This window comes from Lepus europaeus, chromosome 7 (genome assembly GCF_033115175.1).
Source record: "Lepus europaeus isolate LE1 chromosome 7, mLepTim1.pri, whole genome shotgun sequence".
NCBI lineage: Eukaryota > Metazoa > Chordata > Mammalia > Lagomorpha > Leporidae > Lepus > Lepus europaeus.
Window position 1 is genome coordinate 19,033,696 of NC_084833.1, and position 22,222 is coordinate 19,055,917.

Here is a 22,222-nt window from a genome sequence, read left to right on the forward strand (position 1 = left end):
TGGGTGCTTCATTGGTACTGCACTGTCTTCGTCTGTGGTGCAGGGATGGCAATACCAACTGGAGGTTCCTGTGCAGATCAGCAGGACATCCTAAGGTACTTGATACATGATAGCTGCTATTAGTATCATTGTTATAGTCCCACTAAAAGTTTATGGGGAAAGAGTAAATATGGAACAATAGGTAGAAAGGAGAGTTGGTGTTTTGTTTATCTCTGAAATGCTGTGATGAGAAAAGGCATGGATGATAAAAGTACATGTAATGAGTTCTTACTTGTGAATACCTTTGGGAGAAATAGGAAATACATGGAGATTGGAGATTTGTTTTTTTGTTTGTTTGTTTTTTTAGATTTATTATCTGAAAGGTAGATTTACAGAGAGAGAGAGAGACAGAGAGACAGAGAGAAAGGTCTTCCATTTGCTGGTTCACTCCCCAAAAGGCTACAACTGCTGGAGCTGGACCAATCCAAAGCCAGGAGCTTCATCCTGGTCTCCCACATGGATGCAGGGGTCCAAGGACTTGGGCCATCCTCCACTGCTGTCCCAGGTCATAGCAGAGAGCTGGATCGGAAGAGGAGCAGCCAGGACGTGAACTGGCATACATATGGGATGCCGGTACCACAGGCAGAGGCTTAGCCAACTACGCCTTGGCGCGATCGGAGATTTGTTCTTTTTAACAGAGCCTTTAAAAATTATCTCAGGGCACCTTATGTTTATTAAAACTCTTAGTGATAGAAGCTTTTTAAATCTATCCCCCCTTCCCCCCTACTAATGAGTCTGGCACCAAGATGCTGATGTGCTTTATAGTAGGTCATTTAGCATCAGGTCAGTAGGGGACCAGGTGTTAAAACTCAGATGGTAAAAGAATACTAATCAGCTGGTCAGCCCATTGGGCCTGACAAACTGTGTTTAACCCTTGAGAACTCATGCTTGGGTTTGTCACTAATGGAAACAGCTGTAGACGCCGACAGATCAAGAGAGTGGCACATAAATGCTTTCTGGTAATGATGGGCAGAGTTTTCTATTTGCCTTCTGATTTGGGGCATTTTGCCTTTTTGAAATTTCCTCTCATCTGGTACCTGATCTTATTGTAATTATTATTGTCTTCCTATTTTTATTGTTGTAAGTTTTCTATCTTGAACCCAGTAACTGGGCCTGAGAACAGTTTGTGGGTGATCTCAGAACGGAGGGAGTTTTTGGGTAACAAATTGAGTTTTTATATATCCGCTGGAATGTGTGTTGTGCTTGTGTGTATCTATCCTTCCATCTCCCTTGCTGTCTTATCTTGTAAGTGAAATCCTTAATTGAAGGAAGGGAAAGACCGTAAGATGTGAAACAATTAATTTTATTCATTCACTGTTGATTTGAGTCTGCAACTTTTTTGATGTTTGATCTGTGTAGTTTCTTTCTTCTGGGATTCAGCAAATGCACAGTATTTGTAATAGCTTACCAAAACATTCTGCATGTGGTATATGTTAGCACTAACAAGCATTTGAGTTAATTAGCAGAATAGCTTCCATTAACTTTTTGTTCTCTTTCGCTCAGTTGCACCGCTTGATAAAGGCTGAGTAGGTGAATAGAAGTATTTTCTATATTTTATTTTGTCAGTGTTCCTAAAAATGCTGTTTCTGTGTTTTGAGCAGAAATTACAATGTTTGTTTTGATAAAGTGCTGTGCTTTAGCACAATAAATATTTTTCAAATTGAGCATTTTTATAGCAGGTTATAGAGTTTTCTATTAGAAAAATTGTGTGATAGTTCACAGAGTAACCAATAAGTAAAAGTTTTTGTACTTTTAAAATTAGCATGGCGTACTTCAGCTGTTAATGTGAGATCTGTGAAGGCTGAGTGGGATTGTGGAAAGTTGAGAAGTGTGCTTCACTTTAATAAATACACTGGTTAGAAATAGACTCTACGAGCGTCTTTGGGCTTGATTTAAAGATTTTCACAACTTGGAAAATCAGTTTGTCCCTGCCTAATTTGTAAGAGGTGGTGCCACTTGTGGCAGGGGTCAATTCCTGTAGTAGCTGTGCAGGCCCCTGTCCACTCAGTGGTGTGTTAGTTACCTGAGAGCCAAGTGCCACACTGTTCACCCAAAACCTCTGCCCTGCCTGTCCTTTCCCCCTTGCCTGCTCGCTTTGTCTGCTGCCTTTTCTTTTCCTTCACTATGCCCTGCCTGCTGCTCATCACTCCCTGCAAAGACATCATCGTTTACTTCTATTTTTGTTTCTCTTTTTGTGTTTCATTTATTTTTATTTATCTATTTATTTATTTATTTATTTTGACAGGCAGAGTGGATAGTGAGACAGAGAGAAAGGTCTTCCTTTTTGCCGTTGGTTCACCCTCCAATGGCCACTGCGGCCGGCGCATCACGCTGATCTGAAGGCAGGAGCCAGGTGCTTCTCCTGGTCTCCCATGCGGGTGCAGGGCCCAAGGACCTGGGCCATCCTCCACTGCCTTCCCAGGCCATAGCAGAGAGCTGGACTGGAAGAGGGGCAACCGGGATAGAATCCGGCACCCCGACCGGGACTAGAACCCGGTGTGCCGGCGCCGCAAGGTGGAGGATTAGCCTGTTAAGCCACGGCGCCGGCTATGTTTCATTTATTTTTTAAAGATTTATTTATATACTTGAAAGTCAGAGTTACATAGAGAGAGAAGGAGAAACAGAGAGAGAAAAAGAGGTCTTCCATCTGCTGGTTCACCCCCAAGTTGGCTGCAACGGCCGGGGCTGCGCCTATCTGAAGCCAGGAGCCAGGGGCTTCTTCCGGGTCTCCCACGTGGGTGCAGGGTCCATCTTCTACTGCTTTCCCAGGCCACAGCAGAGAGCTGGATCCGAAGTGGAGTAGCCGGGTCTTGAACAGGCACCCATATGGGATGCTGGTACTGCAGGCGGCGGCTTTACCTGCTATGCCACAGCCCAGCCCCTCTTTCTGTTTTTAAAGGTTTACTTATTCATTTGAAAGGCAGAGTGACAGAGGGAGGAGAGACGGAAAGAGATTGTCCAGCTGCTGGTTCACTTCCTAGATGTTGGCAGCATTCAGGGCTGAGCAAGGCCAAAACCAGGAGCCAGGAACTTCATCTCAGTCTTCCATGTGAGTGCGGGGGCTCAAGGACTTGGGCCATCTTCCACTGCTTTCCCAGGCTAGGAGCAGGGAGCTGGATCCCAAGTAGAGCATATGGGATGCCAGAGTTGAAGGCAGCGGCTTAAGCCACTGTGCCACAATGCTGGCCCTTCTATTTTTCTTGAAAGCAAAACACCAACATAATTATTAGCTTTTAGGCAAAGAGAGCTATCACCAAGACCTTAAAGCTTTAACAGATTGTAGACTCCCCTGCCCCTATTTTGAGCCCTTAGGCAGGATTTGGAGAAGAGATGGCTTATAGTCACTTTTAGAGTGGCTGAATATTTTTGAAACGGTTTCTTTCTGGATCCAGGGAGAGAATAAGAAGAGGACCTTTTTACCCTGGGACTTGCTGTATTTTCTGCCAGAGTGTGAGACAGAGGCACAGTTGTGGAAGGGGCATGCTTGTTACTTATCTGAGGGAAGCATTGGCTTACTAGGATTGCTTTCCGTTGTTCTGTGGACCTAATTGGGGAAGAAAATGGAAATTTTGGTGTTGTTGATTGCTAAAGTATTTTGATTTATTAGTAGAGAAGACTAGAATTTCTTTGTAACATGCAAAAGATGGCTATAATGCCTTGTTATTGTGTATTAATTTGTTTCAGTTTATCGGTTGATAGTTGTGAAGTAGCAGACCCTTTCCTGATTTCTTTAAGTGGTTTTGAATTGTTAACTGAATTGTTTGATAAGAAAGGTAAAACTTGGGAGTTAATTGTGGTTAACTTTTTAAGTTAATGGCTGTGTTGGATTCAAGTTTGGTAGCTTCTAAGAACTCTCCCAGGCATTTCATCCATTATTTAATTATACATAGAGAAAAACATACTTGAGACAAGAGCCTTAACTTTATAGGATTTTTAAAAAACTTACTATTGGGAAAACTTATATGAGTACAAAAGTAGAGTGAATAATGTAACAAATCCCTTGTACCCATTACTCCTTCTTCAACAGTTACCTGCATAACATACCAAAACAGTAATTTTGTGTTTTCCAAACATGTAGTACAAATAGAAACATAGGTATACTCAAAGGAAAATTGCGTGTGAGAATGTTAACTCTTTTCATACCTTGTACATTTAATTACTGGTAACCCATTTTAGGATAATAATATTTTCATTTATCTTTTAACTTTTTGAAGATATCTTACCCACCACTCACTCAGTGAAGAGCCACATCTGCTGGTTTTAGTTTTTCTTGAAATTTAGTCTTAGTTTTAAATTTTAGTCTTTAGAAATTCTAAGATTGTTGGTTTTGAATTTACTGTTCTTGTGAGCTGCATTTTATGTACACTTGCCAATATATAACTTGTATGGGCCACCAGTAGTGATCATTTTTAGCATATATAAGGTAACACAAAGGAACTTCAAAAATTTCATGGAAAATGAAATTAAAAGAAATTAATTTTGGTGCAAAATAATTGAAATCCATGCAAAAGGTTTTTCATAATACAGATTTTCCTAGGAACTTTTTGAGGTGGTTGTGTCTGTCATGTATGTCAACTTCCTCCTTATGCATGTTCTGTTTTTGCTTAACACGGGTGTGTGCATTGACTAAGGACTGCATGTTCTAACTTAAACTGTGGCTTGCTGAGGGGGCAGTTTGGAATCCTGCGACCTGTGGGCCTGGTGACAGTGAGGAAGGACTAGTTACTTGCTCCCTCATGTGTTTCTCTTTGGAGTGGTAAAGTAGCGCATGTGCCTGCAGTTGTGGGCTTGTTCGGAACTAGTCACTGCAAGGTGACTGTAGCCTTATTGCTGATTTTCTTTGGTTTTATTAGTTTAAATGAGACCCATAGGGATAATTATTCCACCCCAATGCATAAGGAAGCGTAGTCGGTGCAAGTCGTGTATCTACACCCCTGTGCAGTGCGTTGAAACTGTATTTTTAATGGTATGATGTTGTTTGGCATACTTAGTGCTAGGAGTGTACTTATTTAACAGGACCTTTAATAAGCTCCCTCTACACCAAAGATGTATTTTTTTTTAAATTATACTTAAGAAGACTTTGTAGTATTCCCCAGTAGAGTTCATCTAGAACAGCAAAACCTTTCTAAAATAAAACTTATTCCTTTAACCGGTATTCATTTAAGTGGGTTTCTCTGTACTTGGTTTCCATGGAAATAGCGAATAGCTAACGTTATTTATAAGGTGGAAGTAAAATAGGGTGCCTAATGGGACCCCATGCTGCTCTGATGAAGAGACTTAGGAAAAAAAAAAAATCCATGCTCATGGGATTTTTTTTTTTTTTAAACAAGGTTAATGGAAGCCCTGATTTCAGTCTTCTGTAACAGAACGTATTTTTTTGGTTTTAAAGGCTAGCGCTAATATCAAGCAAGTAACTTCTTTTTTAGGTTTGTATTGCTTTCACTTTCAAGTTTTAGGGACCACTTACTTATCAGCATGATTGAGGTTTTGTGCTTCAGACTTTTGTCTCGTTGTGGGTTTTGTTTCAAAAGTTAAAATTCCTAGCATATTGTAGCTGTTTCAGTTTCTCATTGACATTTCAAAGTACAGATAAAAAGATAAATGTTCATTAATGATAGCAGTGATGATAAAGTATGTTTGAGTACATAGGTTTTCTTTCTTTCTTTTTCTTTAATGTGAATTGTATGGAACCGTTTTTAGTTTTTAGGCCTGAAGTCTGGGTTCTTTATTTGTGTTGCTAAATCTGTGTAGTCAGAAAGAAAAGATTCTAATTTTCTTTAGGGATAAAAACTGGTGAAAAATCTTAATTTCTCTTTCCTTTTTAAAGAATGGATTGTTGCCAAAGCCTATTTAACTAAAATAAATGTTAAATCTTGTAACCTTTGAAATGTGAATTTGGGATAACCCTTGGCTTTTTCCTCACATCTTTGGTAAGGCCTACTCGTAGTTTTATAGGCTGAACAGAGAGCACTTCCCAGCCCCTTCCAGTGCAGGAGTATCATCCCCTTTGTGTGTTTGAGAGGGGTGTGTGTGTGTGTGTGTGTGTGTATGAGAGAGAGAGAGAGAGAGAGAGAGAGAGAGAGAGAGAGACTAATTTTTCTATAGCCTGAAAAGCACCTGCTCATTTTCCAGCCTGGTAAGTGCCGCGGTACTATATTGAGAAGTGAGGCAGGATGGAACACAATAAGGTGCTGTAATTTTTATTTAGTTAGTTTTGGTTGTCCTTGGCAGCTTGTGATCATTATCCGTTTGTCTGGAAGTACTGTGTGATTATCCTTGGCTATCAATGCAGCAGGAGTTTTCTTGTGTGTTTAAAAGCAAGGATTGTAGTGTACTTAGGGCTGCATCAGGGGAGGAGTTTGTGGGATGAGTGTGTGTGTGTGTGTGTGTCTTTGGATAAGCTTCTGGCTGTAGTTGGGTTTCTTGTGCTTTAATTTCTAAAAATTTGGCTGATTGAATCCTGCAGAATTTACTTTTGAGATATTTTATCTCCGACAATTCACTGATTTCTTCTGTGCATGTTGGCACTATTTCATAAAATGTCCTTAATGAACACATTAACAAATTGTTATTTAACTTTAGCTGTTTGTGTGTGTTTTTAAAATCTGATGTTTACCAGTGACCTTCCTTAGTGACTTTCACTTGAATTATCTTTGTGCTTCAGAGACAGGAGTTTGGGTCTATTATCCCGTTTCTGAGAGAAGAACTCCCAGTAGTTGCAGTTAGTGCGGTAGACAGGGTCTTCACAGATGCAGTGCTGGGCATTGAGCCTCCTCCTTGGTACTTAGGGTTTACACTCAGAACTCCCATTAGCATTAATAGGACACACTTGCTTAAATCCCTATACACCAGCATGAGCCCAAACTCTTTAATACTGCCATTTAGATACCTTTTTTTTTTTTTTCTGTTGTTGATGGCAAGAGTTTTGGTCCTGAGGTTAGCTGATTATTAACATAGAGTTTGAGTTGTCTTGGGATATAAAGCGATTTACTAAATCTGATCTGTAATTAAGAAGTTTTCATTATGATGATTAGACTCAGACAACTTTCATAGCTTTGTGAGCTGTGGAAGCGTGTGAAGAAGAATTTTTGTGCTTCATAACATGATGAAGCAAGATTTCTTCTCTCCATTAATTTCTGCGACTCCTCAAAAAAATTGTTTAATTTTAATGGTCTTTGTGTATATTGTAAAAGAATTTAATAAAAATTATTTTTAAAGCTTTATTTAAAAATTTGTTTATTTGAAAGAGATCTCTCACCCACTGGTTCATTCCCCAAATGCTTGCCATATCCAGGGCTAGGCCAGGCCAAAGTCAAGAGCCCAGAACTTAACCCAGGTCTCCCACATGGGTGGCAGGGCCCCAGCTGCTTGAGCCATCACCGCTGCCTGTCTGGGGAGTGCGTTAGCAGGAAGCTGGAATTGGAGCTGCTGCTTGAAGCCAGGCACTCCAGTGCAGGATGTGCTGCTTCGGTTGCTGTGCCAAATGCCCTCTCCCAAGTTACTTTTTAAAACCTGTAAGCCTCCTACAACCACTCTCTGGCCTGTCTTCTGTTTGTTAATGTGGCTGACTTTTTCAAGTTAATAGGCACTGATTTAGAGCCTAGACATTGTAGTCTCTGGTCAAGTGTTAGATACTCAACTGTTTACTGCTGATCTCTGTGAACTGTGGATTTTTATTATTTTAATTTATTTATGTAAGTCTAATGGAAAGATTCCTGGGTTGAGAGCTATAAATCTGGATTTTAGGCTGAGCTTTGTCTCATTATCTTTATAGATTTTAGATAGTCAGCTAGACTTTTTGGTCTTCTGTTCCCCTGTGAAATGTAGGTATGGATCTGGTATTCCGAGGGGTTCATTCTCATTTTAATGTATTTGAGAGCTTGCTTTCCTAGGTACTGAAGGAAACAGTAAGGCAGGCAGTGGTTTTTAATCCTGGCTGCCCATCACAATTTTCTAAGGGAACTTAAAAAAAAATACAGATACCTGACTCCAGATGAAACATAATGAATTTAAAATCTATAAGGGAAAGTCCTATGAAGCTTTATTTTTAAAGTTTTGGTTTTTTTTTTTTTTAAGATTTATTTATTAGAAAGGCAAGTGGTAGAAATCTTCCATCTGCTGGTTCACTCCCCAAATGGGTGCAATGACTGGTGCTGGGCCAGGCCAAAGCCAGAAGCCTGAGGATTTGTCTGGGTCTCCCACATGGGAGGCAGGGCCATGCACTTGGGCTATCCTCCATTGCCTCCCCAGGCACATTAATAAGGAGCTGGAGCCAGCTCTCTGCTGTGGCCAGGGAGTGCAGTGGAGGATGGCCCAGGCCCTTGGGCCCTGCACCCCATGGGAGACCAGGAGAAGCACCTGGCTCCTGCCATCGGATCGGCGCGGTGCGCCGGCCGCAGCGCGCTACCGCGGCGGCCATTGGAGGGTGAACCAACGGCAAAAGGAAGACCTTTCTCTCTGTCTCTGTCTCTCACTGTCCACTCTGCCTGTCAAAAATTAAAAAAAATAAATAAATAAATAAATAAATAAATAAGGAGCTGGACTGGAAGCAAAGCAGCCAGGACTCAAACTCCTTTCCAACATGGGACAGTAGCATTGCAAGTGGCAGCTCCGCTCACTGCGCCTCAGTACTAGAACTACTTGTATGAGGCATCTACTCTGTGTGTGTGTAAATCTAGTTAGGGAGATAAATTACAATGTGAGACTGATCAAATTCTAAAGTGAATGACAAAGATGATAAACACTCCAGGAGCTTAAAGATTCATTTACTTATTTGAAAGGTAGAGTTACAGAGAGGGAGGGAGGGAGGGAGAGAGAGAGAGAGACAGACAGACATTTCATTCGCTAGTTCACTCCCCAAGTGGCTGCAGTGGAGCTGGGCCGGTCTGAAGCCAGGAGCCAGGAGCTTCCTCTGGGTCTCCTAAGTGGGCAGAGGAGCTCAAGCACGTGGACCATCCTCCGCTGCTTTCCCAGGCACATTAACTAGTGCCCATATGGGATGCCAGTGCTGTAGGCTGGGACTTTAACCTGCTGAGCCACAGGGAGAATTGACAAAAGTCTTTTTTGAAATGCTGATGTCGGGATGAGATTTGGATAGTGAGAAAGAAGGTCAAAGGGTGTTCTTGGTATAAAAAAGGGAATCAGTAAAAGTTCAGGGAGGGCACTAATTCTGGTAGAAGTTTTAGTCTTTATTTTTCTCCTACTCCTACTTTCTCTACTGCTGTAGATTTCCTCAGCATTTTGGAGGAGTGAACCGTGAAGATATTTGGAGAAGAGAGTGTTCCAGCCAGGAAGAAAAGCAAGTAGAAGAGATCCAAGCTGGGAACTTAGAGTGTGTGACATACAGAAAAGAGGCCAGGGTTGGTGGAGCAGATTGAACAAAGAATGGGCTGGGCGAGCTGATTGTAGCCAAGGCCAAATCACTGGGTACCCTGTGGGCCATTGTGAGATCCCTTGAATTTCATGGAAAGCCATTGGAGGATTTTGAACAAAGAAGTACCAAGCTCTGGCTTGGGTTTTCAAAGATCACTCTGGCTGCTGAGAGAGTAGACCACAGCAGGCTGGAGTAGAAGCTGGAAGGCCAGTTAGGAGGCTATTGCGTTGACCTAGGGGAAAATAAGAGTGACTCGGACCAAGGAGGTGTCAGTGTAGTTGAGGCAAGTGGTCAGAGTAGATAGATGTTGAAGGTGGTGTTGGATTGGATGTGGGGATGTGGGAAATAGAGGTCATGGTGATGGTGAGGTTTTTCTTCTGAAGGGATGGAGTTGCCATTTATTGAGCTACAAATGACTCAGAGTTCTGGGGATAGATAGTCAGGAGTTTAGTTTTGGACTTGCTGAGCTTGAGCTACGTATTGGACAGTTGTTGAGTGGGTAGTTGGCATAGGAAGTTTGGAATTCAGGGGAAGGGTCTGGGATGGAGATAAACATTTTGGTAATCGTCAGTGTGTAAATCCTTGCGTAGCCATGAGACTGGATCACCTATGAAGAAGAGCTCCAAGAAATGAGCCCTGGGGCCTTTCAAAATGTTGAGATCTTGGAGATGAGGAGGAGCTAGGAAAGGGATGGGAGTGGAGTGGCAGAAATATTAGGAGAAAAATCAAATCAGGGTAATGTATTGCGAGTCGACAGAAAAAAGTTTTCAAGAGACAAGGTCTAGTAAGACTGATGGAACAAGGATGTGAAGAATTAGCAACAAGGAGGCCAAGGGTGATCTGGCAAGAATGGAGGGAGCAGAACCTCTGAGGGAGTGGGTTCAATAGAGAATGAGAGGAGAGGAATTAGAGACAAGGAGTGTGGTTAACTTTCAAGGAGTTTTGCTGTATATACAGGAGCGTGGATATGGGATGGTAACTAAAGCAAAACAGGGAGTCAAGGCCACGGTGTTTTGCTTTTTTTTTTTTTTTAAAGATTTACTTATTCATTTGAAGGGCAGAGTTACAGAGCAACAGAAGCAGAGAGAGGTCTTCCGTCTGCTGGTTCACTCCCCAAATGGCCTCAATGGCTAGAGCTGGGCCGATCCGAAGCCAGGAGCCAGGAGCTTCTTCTGGGTCTCCCACGTGATTGCAAGGGCCCAAGCACTTGGGCCAACCTCCACTGCTTTTCCTGGCCACAACAGAGAGCCGGATTGGAAGCAGAGCAGCTGGGTCTCTAACTGGTGCCCATATGGGATGCTAGCACTGCAGGTGGCAGCTTCACCTGCTATGCCACAGTGCCAGCCCATCTTTTTTTTTTTTTTTTAAAGATTTATTTATTTGAAAGAGTTACAGAGAGAGGGAGAGACAGAGGGATCTTCCACCTGCTGCTTCACTCCCCAAATGGCCATAATGGCCAGGGCTAGGCCAGGCCAAAGCCAGGAGCCAGGAGCTTCCCCTGGGTCCCCCATGTGGGTACAGGGACTCAAGGACCTATGACATCCTCCATTGCTTTCCCAGGTGCACCAGCAGGGAGCTGTATCAGAAGTGGAGCAGCCAGTATCAGAATTGGTGTCCTTATGGGATGGCGGTGCCGCAGGTGGCAACTTAACCCAATATGCCACAACACCGGCCCCAGTTTTGCTTTTTTAAGACAGAAGTAGTGGACTGGCACTGTGACATGGCGATTAAAGCTGCTGCCTCTGATGCTGACATCCCATATGGGTGATGGTTTGAGTCCCAGCTGCTCCACTTCTGATCCAGCTCTCTGCTAATGGCTTGAAAAAAGCAGCAGAAGACGGCCCAAGTGTTTGGGCCCCTGCACCCACATTGGAGACCTGGAAGAAGCTCCTGGCTTTGGTTTGGCTTAGCCCTGGCCATTGTGGACATCTGGGGAGTGGACAAGCAGATGGAAGATATTTCTGCTTCTGTCTCTCCTTCCCTCTGTGTAACTGCCTTTCAAATATATTTTTTTTTTTTCAAAAAAGGAACAAAGTGATCCAGCAATGATGAAGCAGACATTGATACTTCCTGAGAGTACAGAGAGAATTGCTAGATGGATGACCCTGAGAGGGTAAAGGGATGCAGACAAGATGGGCGATGGTTGTGATGTTGAGGCCTAAAGGACCGATTCCTTATATGGAAGTTGGGAAGGGCAGATGGAAACCAGTAAAACTGACCGTATAGAAACCTCTGTTACTGGACTACTGTCAGCTTGGTGTAGTAGGGAAGAGGAGAGAGAGAATCTTCTGGGTAAGGTGACATTTTAAACTGTCTTTGAATGACAATTATCTGTGCTATTCTAGTCCCTTATCAAAATTTATGATTGAGCACAGGCTATAAACGTAATAGTTGAAATTTGTAGTAGGGTGAATTAAATTTTAGCCGAATCTAAAACATCTTGTGTTAAACTTTCTCTCTGCAAAACTTTATTGTTTAATATAGATTCTTTATATGCAAAGGCCTTAGGTATTTTACAACAGAAACTTAGGTAGTCATTGACCATCTTTTATTTACTTAAAATATTTTAAATTTTACAACCATATCAGAAATCTGAATGGTTTGATTCTTTACCAGCTCTGATTAAAGCAACTGCCTGTGAGGTGAATAATTGTAGTTTGCCAAAAATTGTGTGACATTATGTAAGCAAGATAATACCATCATTTTTGAAAACCAACCTGCTTTAATTTATTCTAACTTATGTGTTTTGAAAGTATTTTTCAGTAATAAATCTGTATTGAAAAAATTAAGCAAATATGGTTAAAATTTTGAGCTGCCTTGGTTATAAATGTGAAATGTATATGAAAAACAAAATAAGTGGGCTTTCAATCAGCTTAACATGAGGAAATCATGCTTGCGTTAAATACTTTCTGCATTTGAGTAGTATAAAAAGTAAAATTTTATATATAATTCTGCTGCTCAGCCTCATTAAATTATAGGAATAAAATATTCACTTTTCTTTATCAATTTCAAATGCTAGTCAGTAATCCCTTCAGAAGAAGCACACTGGCAGCTCTGATGCACAGTTTCAGAATCACTGTTCTAAACAAGATTTACTCTTTTTGGGTGTCAGCCTCTGTGCAAACTGTGGCTGTGCTCAAACGTACAAATTTTAGCATCTGGTGTCCTCGGGTTGGCCACTTTGTGAAGCACCCTCATGGAGGTCCCCTGGACTTAAAGGATTCTAGGTTTTCAAATCTGCCCTAGATAGCTTATTTGAATGAGTTTTTGTTTTAAACTTTATACACAGATTTTTGAAAACATATTTCTCCAATGCTTACGTAGTTTTTGTACTCTTCTTAGAAGAGTACCTGGGTACTGACACTGGGTAAGACAGAGTGAAGACTGGCAGAGGAATCGCAGGGTCTGCGAGCTGTCCTCTAAGGTTTCTGCCTACTGGCCTGGTGACCTTTGAGGGAGTCATTTAACTTCTTGGGATTTGGGTTCCTGTGTGATTTTTGCAGTCCTTACAGGCAGTTTTAAGAGCAGTTCCAAGAGGTCATGTTTTCATGACCTCTTGGTAAAATTCTTTCAACCTAAGATTGACTCTGCTACTGATTTTTGGAGGAAATGCCCTGGGATATGGTATGCATACCCAGTGCTGCCTTTTTTGATGAATATGACTTAATAGGAGTTCATGTGGTTTTATTTTCTCGTATGCCTTAAAAGTAGAAGTTAAAAATCCAGCTCCATCCTGATAGCTTTGTTTCAAACTATTTTATAGGTTCTGGGTATAAGCATTTGTTTTTACATATGTATATATTAATTGTCATCTCAGATTTTGTGGCTTGCTTTTCCACATTCTCAGTGGTATTTTTTTTTTAGGATGAAGAAAAGGTCTTAATTATAGTTTAATTTATCAGTTATTTTCCTTTTACTGTGTATTTTAAATGGGCAATATTTTAATTCCTAATCAACAGTTTGGATAAAAACAGTTTTAGAAAATTATTCATTTAGGCCGGCGCCGTGGCTTAACAGGCTAATCCTCCGCCTTGCGGCGCCGGCACACCGGGTTCTAGTCCCGGTTGGGGCGCTGGATTCTATCCCGGTTGCCCTTCTTCCAGGCCAGCTCTCTGCTGTGGCCCGGGAAGGCAGTGGAGGATGGCCCAAGTGCTTGGGCCCTGCACCCGCATGGGAGACCAGGAGAAGCACCTGGCTCCTGCCATCGGATCAGCACGATGCGCCGTCCGCAGCGGCCATTGGAGGGTGAACCAACGGCAAAAAGGAAGACCTTTCTCTGTGTCTCTCTCTCTCACTATCCACTCTGCCTGTCCAAAAAAAAAAAAAAAGAAAAGAAAATTATTCATTTAAGGAATAATGCTGTGGGAGCTCAATGCTTAAGAAATTATCCATAGATAACAAAAAAAAAAAAAAAAGGCTTAGTAGGGAAGATAAACCTGTAACAGACAGTTTACATGTCTGTCCAGTCAGTGCATTGGTTTAACAAACACTCACTGAACATTTACCGTGTGCCTGGTTCTGTTTTGCGGGTCTTTTGAGTTGGTGCAGGGTCCTATAGGTATCTGTAGTCTTTTTTTTTTTTTGACAGGCAGAGTGGACAGTGAGAGAGAGACAGAGAGAAAGGTCTTCCTTTGCCGTTGGTTCACCCTCCAATGGCCACCGCGGCTGGCACACTGCGGCCGGTGTACCGTGCTGATCCGAAGCCAGGAGCCAGGTGCTTCTCCTTGTCTCCCATGCTGGTTTAGGGCCCAAGCACTTGGGCCATCCTCCACTGCACTCCTGGGCTACAGCAGAGAGCTGGCCTGGAAGAGGGGCAGCCGGGAAAGAATCCGGCGCCCCAACCAGGACTAGAACCCGGGGTGCTGGCGCCCCAGGCGGAGGATTAGCTTATTGAGCCGTGGCGCCGGCCTATCTATAGTCTTAATAATCCACTTTTGACCTAACTGCATTGCACATTTTCTCATGATTTTTCTTTTGGTTTGAGGTCATTCTAATCTAGGTGATTAGAATTATCATTTAGGTGGGCTTGAGAATTTTAAAAGGGACTCCTGCTAAAGAGGCAGGATAGAACAGCAAATTGAATTTCTTTTAGCTGTATGAATTGGGGACCTTTTAAATAATGTTACTGTGTGTGTGGTCTGACTGTCCATGATTAAACAAAGATTATAATGGAGTGACATAAAGATCTGTTGTATACCCTGAAGAGATGAGACCCTATGGGAGTAATATCCTATAGTGTTTAAAGCGTGAGGGGAAAGAGCCATGGCATGTGGAGTTTAAGTAATTTAATATGAAAATGTTAGGGGCAAATTAATTAATTTTTTTCTCAAGATTTTATTTATTTGAGAGGTAGAGTTACAGACAGTGAGAGGAAGAAACAGAGAGAAAGGTCTTCCTTTCATTGGTTCACTCTCCAAATGGCCACATCTGCCAGAGCTCCGCTGATCCGAAGCCAGGAGCCAGGAGTTTCCTCCTGGTCTCCCACATGGGTGCAGAGGCCTAAGCACTTGGGCCATCTTCTACTGCTTTCCCAGGCTATAGCAGAGAGCTGGATTGGAAGAGGAGCAGCCGGGACTAGAACTGGCACCCATACGGAATGCTGGCGCTGCAGGCGGAGGATTAACCTGCGCCACAGCGCTGGCCCCTGATTAATTTTTATTTTCTAATATTGCATGAGGGTATCAAAACCTTGATTTTCTTTGTGGGTTTATCACTGGTCAGAAATGTGGCATAGGAAAAGAATCTTGTCTGTGTGATTTACAGTTTAAAGTGGTGAGACACATGTCAGAAAGTGAATGAAGAATCTAATTAAAATTCTGACTGTACATTGTTTATTTACGTATGTAGTTGTATTTCATATATCATGCTCTGAATTTTAAAGACTAATGTAAGGCAAATCTATTTCAAGATTACTTGAAAGAAGGTCTTTTAAGTGGCCCAAACTAAAGACTGATGAGGTTTTGATTTGTTAATATAGAGCAAGACATAGTGAAGGTCATTGTTGGGGAAGAGGGTGTACTTGGATGTTATTGAGATGAGTTGCATTTGTTTTCTTTCTGAGTCTCAGGAAAGGGAAACTTTTCCTTGTCTTGAAAACCCATGGTAAAGAGGAGAGTTAATGAGCTTGAGTTCTTTCTTTGCTGTAAAAACTACCTGTTTCTTCCCTTCCTCCCCCCCCCCCCCCCCCCTTTGGATTTTAAAATTTTGGAGACTTGTATATGTTGCTTTCCCCTAAAGTCAGGTAGAAATTTTTAAGTCGCCAACTTTGGTGCCATCTCCTAAGCCTGCATTTGTAGTCTAATTCCATTTCCCCTTCTTCTGTTACAGGGGGATAGAGCGCTGGAGAGCCACTTTCCCCAAAATTGGTAAGTGTCTTTACTAGGCAGCCATAAAGTGCCTAATGCTGGGTAATAATTCAAATAGTTAGTGCTTTTTTTTCTTTTGCAAAAAAGCTTTCTTGCAGAAATGAGGCCTTGATGTTTACACTGAAGTGAAAGTGAATTTTTGTCTACTTTCACCTAGCCATATCAAATGCATTTGTTTCTCTAATAATTCTGCTAGGCTTGCATGTTCCTCATTTGATAACCTGTTAAAATATGAAGGTACCCCTTGCCAAAAATGTTCTTAATGCAGTGGTTAGGGTTGAGAATTCAAAAGTCAGGAAATTCAAAAGTTAACATTCCCATTGTGTTTTATATTACTTAATATGCTGTTAAATATGACGGCCTTAGTGTATGTGTGAAATTGCTAGGATAATAACTATGGGGACTTTGAATTTGAAATTTGGGATTCAGAAGCAGTTATATTCTTGGCCGGTGCCGTGGCTCAACAGGCTAATCCTCCGCCTTGCGGCGCCAGCACACCGGGTTCTAGTCCCGATCGGGGCACTGGATTCTGTCCTGGTTGCCCCTCTTCCAGGCCAGCTCTCTGCTGTGGCCAGGGAGGGCAGATGGAGGATGGCCCAAGTGCTTGGGTCCTGCACCCCATGGGAGACCAGGAGAAGCACCTGGCTCCTGCCATCGGATCAGCGCGGTGCGCCGGCCGCAGCGCGCCGGCCGCGGTGGCCATTGGAGGGTGAACCAACGGCAAAGGAAGACCTTTCTCTCTGTCTCTCTCTCTCTCACTGTCCACTCTGCCTGTCAAAAATTAAAGAAAAAAAAAAGAAGCAGTTATATTCTTAATATTGGATTGGCTTCATGTCTGACACTGTTTTTAGCGTGTGATGTTCTATATAATTCTTACAGAGGAAAAACAGAGAGAGAGAGAGAGAGAGAGAGACGTGATGTATGAGGGCATATATACAAATACAGTTTTTCCCAGTATTTCATAGATTTTTAACAGCTTATAAATCATCACACTTAATCATTTCTTTGAATGTGTAATTCAAGATCACAGATTGCACAAGGCAATCTAGTGATTAAGCATCAAATAAATATTAACTTTATTTGGGGAGTGTATGTTATGAAAAAAAAGCAAAACAAGACAGCTGAAATAGGGCAGTCCCTTACTGCAAGGGTGCTACTGTTTTTTTAATCCTCTCTCTCAAATAGTAATTAACTTAGTGGGTGGGTTAGATACAGGAGATATTTTGTTAAGACTTCTTTTTGGTCATTTATGGGCCTTGAGGTATGTCTCTTATGTTTTAGAGATTGGGCTCTGAGCAGGAAAGGGGGCACTTGAACCAGTTAACCTTGCCTTTTAGTACCTTTTCATTCTACTTGTCTTTCCCTCATGGAACCTTTAAAATAAATAATGAGAATCCTGTAACCTTTGCTTTGAGATGCAATAGAGGCACAGAGACTTAGAGAAGGGAACTTAAGGCCCATCCCGTTCAGCCTTCTACCCTTGTAGCAATATCTCCAGTATCCCTGACAGGTTGTGATTCAGGCGCACACTGGATACTACATTAAAAAAAATATACTCGTGGTTTTCTGTAATGTATTCTGAGGAACTGTAGTTCCACAGAAACTGAATAAATTTTATCGAGGTGGGGGTGGGGGTGGGAAGGTGTTCTGTGGTCAAATAATTTGGGAAATGCCGCATTAAAAAGTTAAACAGGTTTCTTTACTGCAGGACTTCTCAGAACCTTTAATATGCTAATGTGCATTGTGAATCTCCGAGAGGGGGATATGATGTGCAGCATTCTTGAATACTTCTAATGACAGGGAGCCCACTACCTCATAAGGTAACCCATTCTTTTTTTGTACCGCTCTAACCCTTAGTTTTTCTTTATATTGATCTGAACCTATCTTCCATAATTTCTGCTTTTATTAAGTATTTATGGGTTATGCTGAGACTGCCACCCTCTTATGTTATTCTTTGTGTGGTGTATAATTTTAAGATCTGACTAGGCTTGTGTGGACAGCTAGTTTCCTCCCTCCCTCCCCCTCCCCCCTCCCCCTCCCTCCCTCCCTCCCTCCCTCCCTTCTTTCCTTCCTTCCTTCCTTCCTTCCTTCCTTCGTCTTTAAATAACATTCTGGTAAATATGGCAGCCAATTCTAAAATCTTAACTTCATTGTCGTTATGCTTTTATACACTGCTCTAACTTCTTTCGTTTTGAATTTCTGTGAATTTTCAAGTTTATGTCAATGCTCCTGTTATTTTGTATGGTTGAGATAATTTCAGTAGACATGCTTCAGTTCTGTAAGGAAAGATGGGAGGCCCAAGAATGTGAGTGTGCAGCCAGGCTGGGCCGCAGGAAATGGGCAGCTGCAGGCGGACGCTGGGACAGGCTGGCAGGCAGAGTGCAGGGCACTGCTGCAGACCTGAGAAGCTGGCAGTGCGGAAGGGAAAGCTGTGCCATAGGCACCCTCAGGTGCAGGGGCTGTGGCCGTCAGCTGTCCCTGTGTTGTAAAGTGAGGACCTGTTCCCCTCCTGCCCCCCAGAAACATAAGAATTAGGAACTATCATTTAATAGGAAACAGTTAACTATTGAATTTAATAGTTTCGAAGCAACTGACTAAGGTGATTGTTGTCTGTGGCTGCCCACAGATAACCTTGCTGGATTCTAAGGGCGGCCTCCGACATCAGGGTTACCAGATTTCCTGTGCCAGTAGCAATTGCTGTTGACCAGGGTGTGCAGGGGTCCCCAAGGAACTACCACCATGAAAATAGATTAAAACGTGTTGACAATTTTTTGCTAAATGATAAGAAAACAAACATTGTTTTAAATTTTTTCTCACTTTTTTATTGATTTGTGTTAATACATATTAATGCTTTCAATAAATACTATTAAAAGAACATTAGTTTTAGCACCCATGATACTTTTTAGCACTAATAATTGAGTTAATAAAGACGTTATCTCCCAGCCTATTATACATATACTAAGAAATGAGTGTTTTGCACAAATTGAAAGTTGACATTTGAATATTAGGTGCCTAGGATACATAGAGCTGTTAAGACTTTCTACTGTTTCCCATTTTAAAAAATTAAGCCTACTTGAAACACTGTGTCTGAGAATATAGATAAAAAGCAGAGGAATTTTACACCAACAAATGCATGGTGCAGAGAACACAGAATGACCCTGGTTAGGGACTCCTGGGGGCACACTGTGTCATGACTTACTGTTAGTTAAAATAACCGTTGATGGACATGTCCAGTTTTGATTGAACAAAGATTTATGTCAATTCAGTAACAGGGGAAAATATTTCTTAGTGGTAAAACCAGAGTTCTGGCTGGGGTCATAGCCAACTATCTAGAGGTCATGTATCTCTAAGCAGAGCTCTTCTCAGAAAATCAGACTCTTCATGGAGAATTCGAGAATTGAAATGCCTACAATCTTCCACAAGTATGCTATGTCAAGTTTTATAAAAACGGTTGTGAGTATGAAGAAAAGAATTAAGTGTGTTGAGGATAGCAGGAAGCTTTATAGTTTCCAAAGGGCTTTTCATTTAAGTTTACCTTGCATAATAATCTTACCAAGTAGGTGATTTTGTTCCCATTTTTCTGGTTTACAAGCAAACGTACCCTTAGTATGAGAGTAGCTAGTCACACAGTGAGTAAGTAGGATTTGTTCTTTTTGTTTTTGTTTTTTGGGATGGTGAATATTTTTTCTAGATATCACAGCTACCTTCTACGTGAGATTTGATTTTGTGTCTGTTTGGTTTATTGGAGGGTTTATTTGTTCATGTATTTGGTTTATGTTTTGTTTTTGTTGTTTGAGGATGAGAGGCCAGTAGGCATCCGGGTAGGGTGACATCTCCAGCTTCACAGATTGCAGACACTGGTATTTACATGGGTACCCACCCCTGCTCATGGTAGTATGTGGAGCTGCAGAGTGGTGAAGGGCATTGTGTCTGCATAGAATCTGTCTGTTACTGTCTTGGGAGTGTTTATATTCACCTTGCAGCAACTGATTCGTTATTTATTTTTTCTTAGAATTGGCCAAAAATAATAAATCATCATTTATAAATTTAGCAAATAATGCTTTCTTTTGATACTATAAACTGCCCCTGACTAGTGTTCAGATAATGGGTGCATGAATCGTCTAAGATCCCAAAGTGTTTTTAAAAGGATGCAACATGTGTTTGTCTTGTCTTTGAAAGTTATAAATACATTGTAATATACATTTGTTCCTTTAGGCGGAGACCAGTCTCCTAAAGTCGATACAGAGAAAGAGACCTTTCTAAGGAAGGATTTCAGATGAATTTTCTAAGCCTTCATAAGTTTCTGTCTAATCACTACCTTTTTTAACCCTTCAGTTTTATTTTGAAATAAAATGAGTAATTAGTGTTTAGAGTCCCTGCCAAATAAAACTTCATGCCTTACTGTGTCTCTAATAAGCAGACAACGACCCGATGGAGGACGTAAAAGCTGTCAGCTCCTCATTAACTTGAATTGCAGGCTTATTATTGTGTAGGCCACTCTTGGACATTTAGAATCTCCAGGTTAAACTCTACTTTTCCTGTGAGCTTTTTTGTGGGATCAGTATAAAAATCTTATGATGCTTTATCTGTCAGTTCCCAGTATGTTTTTTTCTTGTTTAAAAAGTGCATATTTTCCATGGAAAATTAGAAACTATCAGTACCCCCAAAAGAAGAAAGTAAATAACTCTTGGAACCTACCACTCAGAAAAACATCAGCAAATTCCAACATGCCATCTTACACAAATCCTGGGTAGTTCAGAGTATTACTGTTTTTACAGGTCTTCATCAGTTTGATAGACAAAACTCATCTTCTTAACATCTGCATTTGTGTGTTGAAGATGGAAGTTTTCCGTGTGTGTTGGTTATTGTTATTTCCTTTTCTATGAGTTGCTTTTTCACAGATTTTTGTTATTAGTTTGTGAGAGCTCTACTTGTATGAACTATATTAATACTTTGTTTGTACATTTGTATGTTCTTCGTGTTTTTAACTTCTCCTTTGTTTCCAGAGTTTATTGAGTTGAGCTCTGCTGTCACAGGTACTACCAGTAGGCTAAAATAAAGCCTTTCTGGTTTTGGAAATAGCCATTCAATTTCAGGGTGATTCTTGATTTGATAAAAATTTTAAGGAATCACCTTTGGACACATTTTCTGATAGAAACTTGCAGGAATTAAAGTTAAATACTATTTACAAGAACAACTGTAATGTACAACTCAACATTTGAGTAAAGAAGTTATTTTAGTATTTAAAATTAAAGTGGCTCTGTAGTTTTAACATCTTCTATTGCTATACATGTAATATTGTTTGATGACAACAAAAATCTTGGTCAGAGTCTGTAATGTTTATTACATTTACGTGTTTATTATAATTTAAAGCAGTTTTTAAAAGATCATTAACTAGAGTACCCAGGTTTGTTCATCAAAAATGTCTCCTTAGGGCTGGCGCTGTGGCTCACTTGGTTAATCCTCCGCCTGCGGTGCCCGCATCCCAAGTGGGTGCCGGGTTCTAGTCCCGGTTGCTCTTCTTCCAGTCCAGTTCCCTGCTGTGGCCCAAGAGGGCAGTGGAGGATGGCCCAAGTGCTTGGCCCCCTAGGCCTGCATGGGAGACCAGGAGGAAGCACCTGCCTCCTGGCTTCGGATCAGCACAGTGCGCCGGCCGTAGCAGCCATTTGGGGAGTGAACCAATGGAAGGAAGACCTTTTTCTCTGTCTCTCTCACTAACTCTGTCAAATAAAAAAAAGGTCTCCTTTTCCAAATTATCTCCCCTAAGTATACTGCCTTTATATAATTATTTGATTAGCAGTATCTTTGTAAAGTAAACCACAAATGTAAGTTAGAAGGAATTTTTCACTTTTAGAATTTGTTCCTTTTTGGGTTAGCATATTTGATTTTTTTTTTTTTTTTTTTTTGACAGGCAGAGTGGACAGGAAGAGAGAGACAGAGAGAAAGGTCTTCCTTTTGCCGTTGGTTCACCCTCCAATGTTCACCGCGGCAGGCGTGCTGCGGCCGGCGCACCGCGCTGATCCGATGGCAGGAGCCAGGTGCTTCTCCTGGTCTCCCATGGGGTGCAGGGCCCAAGCACTTGGGCCATCCTCCATCTGCCCTCCCTGGCCACAGCAGAGAGCTGGCCTGGAAGAGGGGCAACCGGGACAGGATCAGTGCCCCGACCGGGACTAGAACCTGGTGTGCGGGCGCCGCTAGGCGGAGGATTAGCCTGTTGAGCCGCGGCGCCGGCCCATATTTGATTTTAAATAACATAGCATGTAAGCCCTAGGGGAGAAGTTAACTATGGATGTCTTGGCCGGCACCATGGCTTAACAGGCTAATCCTCCGCCTTGCGGCGCCGGCACACTAGGTTCTAGTCCCGGTTGGGGCGCCGGATTCTATCTCGGTTGCCCCTCTTCCAGGCCAGCTCTCTGCTATGGCCCGGGAGTGCAGTGGAGGATGG

The 22,222-nt window shown here is 41.9% G+C and overlaps 1 protein-coding gene across 7 annotated transcripts in view; it reads left to right on the forward strand.

Annotated features, from left to right (window-relative positions):
* The window catches only part of PHF21A (PHD finger protein 21A), a 225,658-nt gene that overhangs the window by 17,367 nt on the left and 186,069 nt on the right, over positions 1–22,222 (forward strand). For 5 of the 7 annotated variants that reach the window (XM_062196254.1, XM_062196248.1, XM_062196253.1 and 2 more), the window contains exons 2-3: positions 15,740–15,777; positions 17,486–17,597. The gene's annotated coding sequence lies outside the window, so the exon portion shown is untranslated. The remainder of the gene's footprint in view (positions 1–15,739; positions 15,778–17,485; positions 17,598–22,222) is intronic. The other 2 variants (XM_062196251.1, XM_062196252.1) reach the window with 1 other exon arrangement.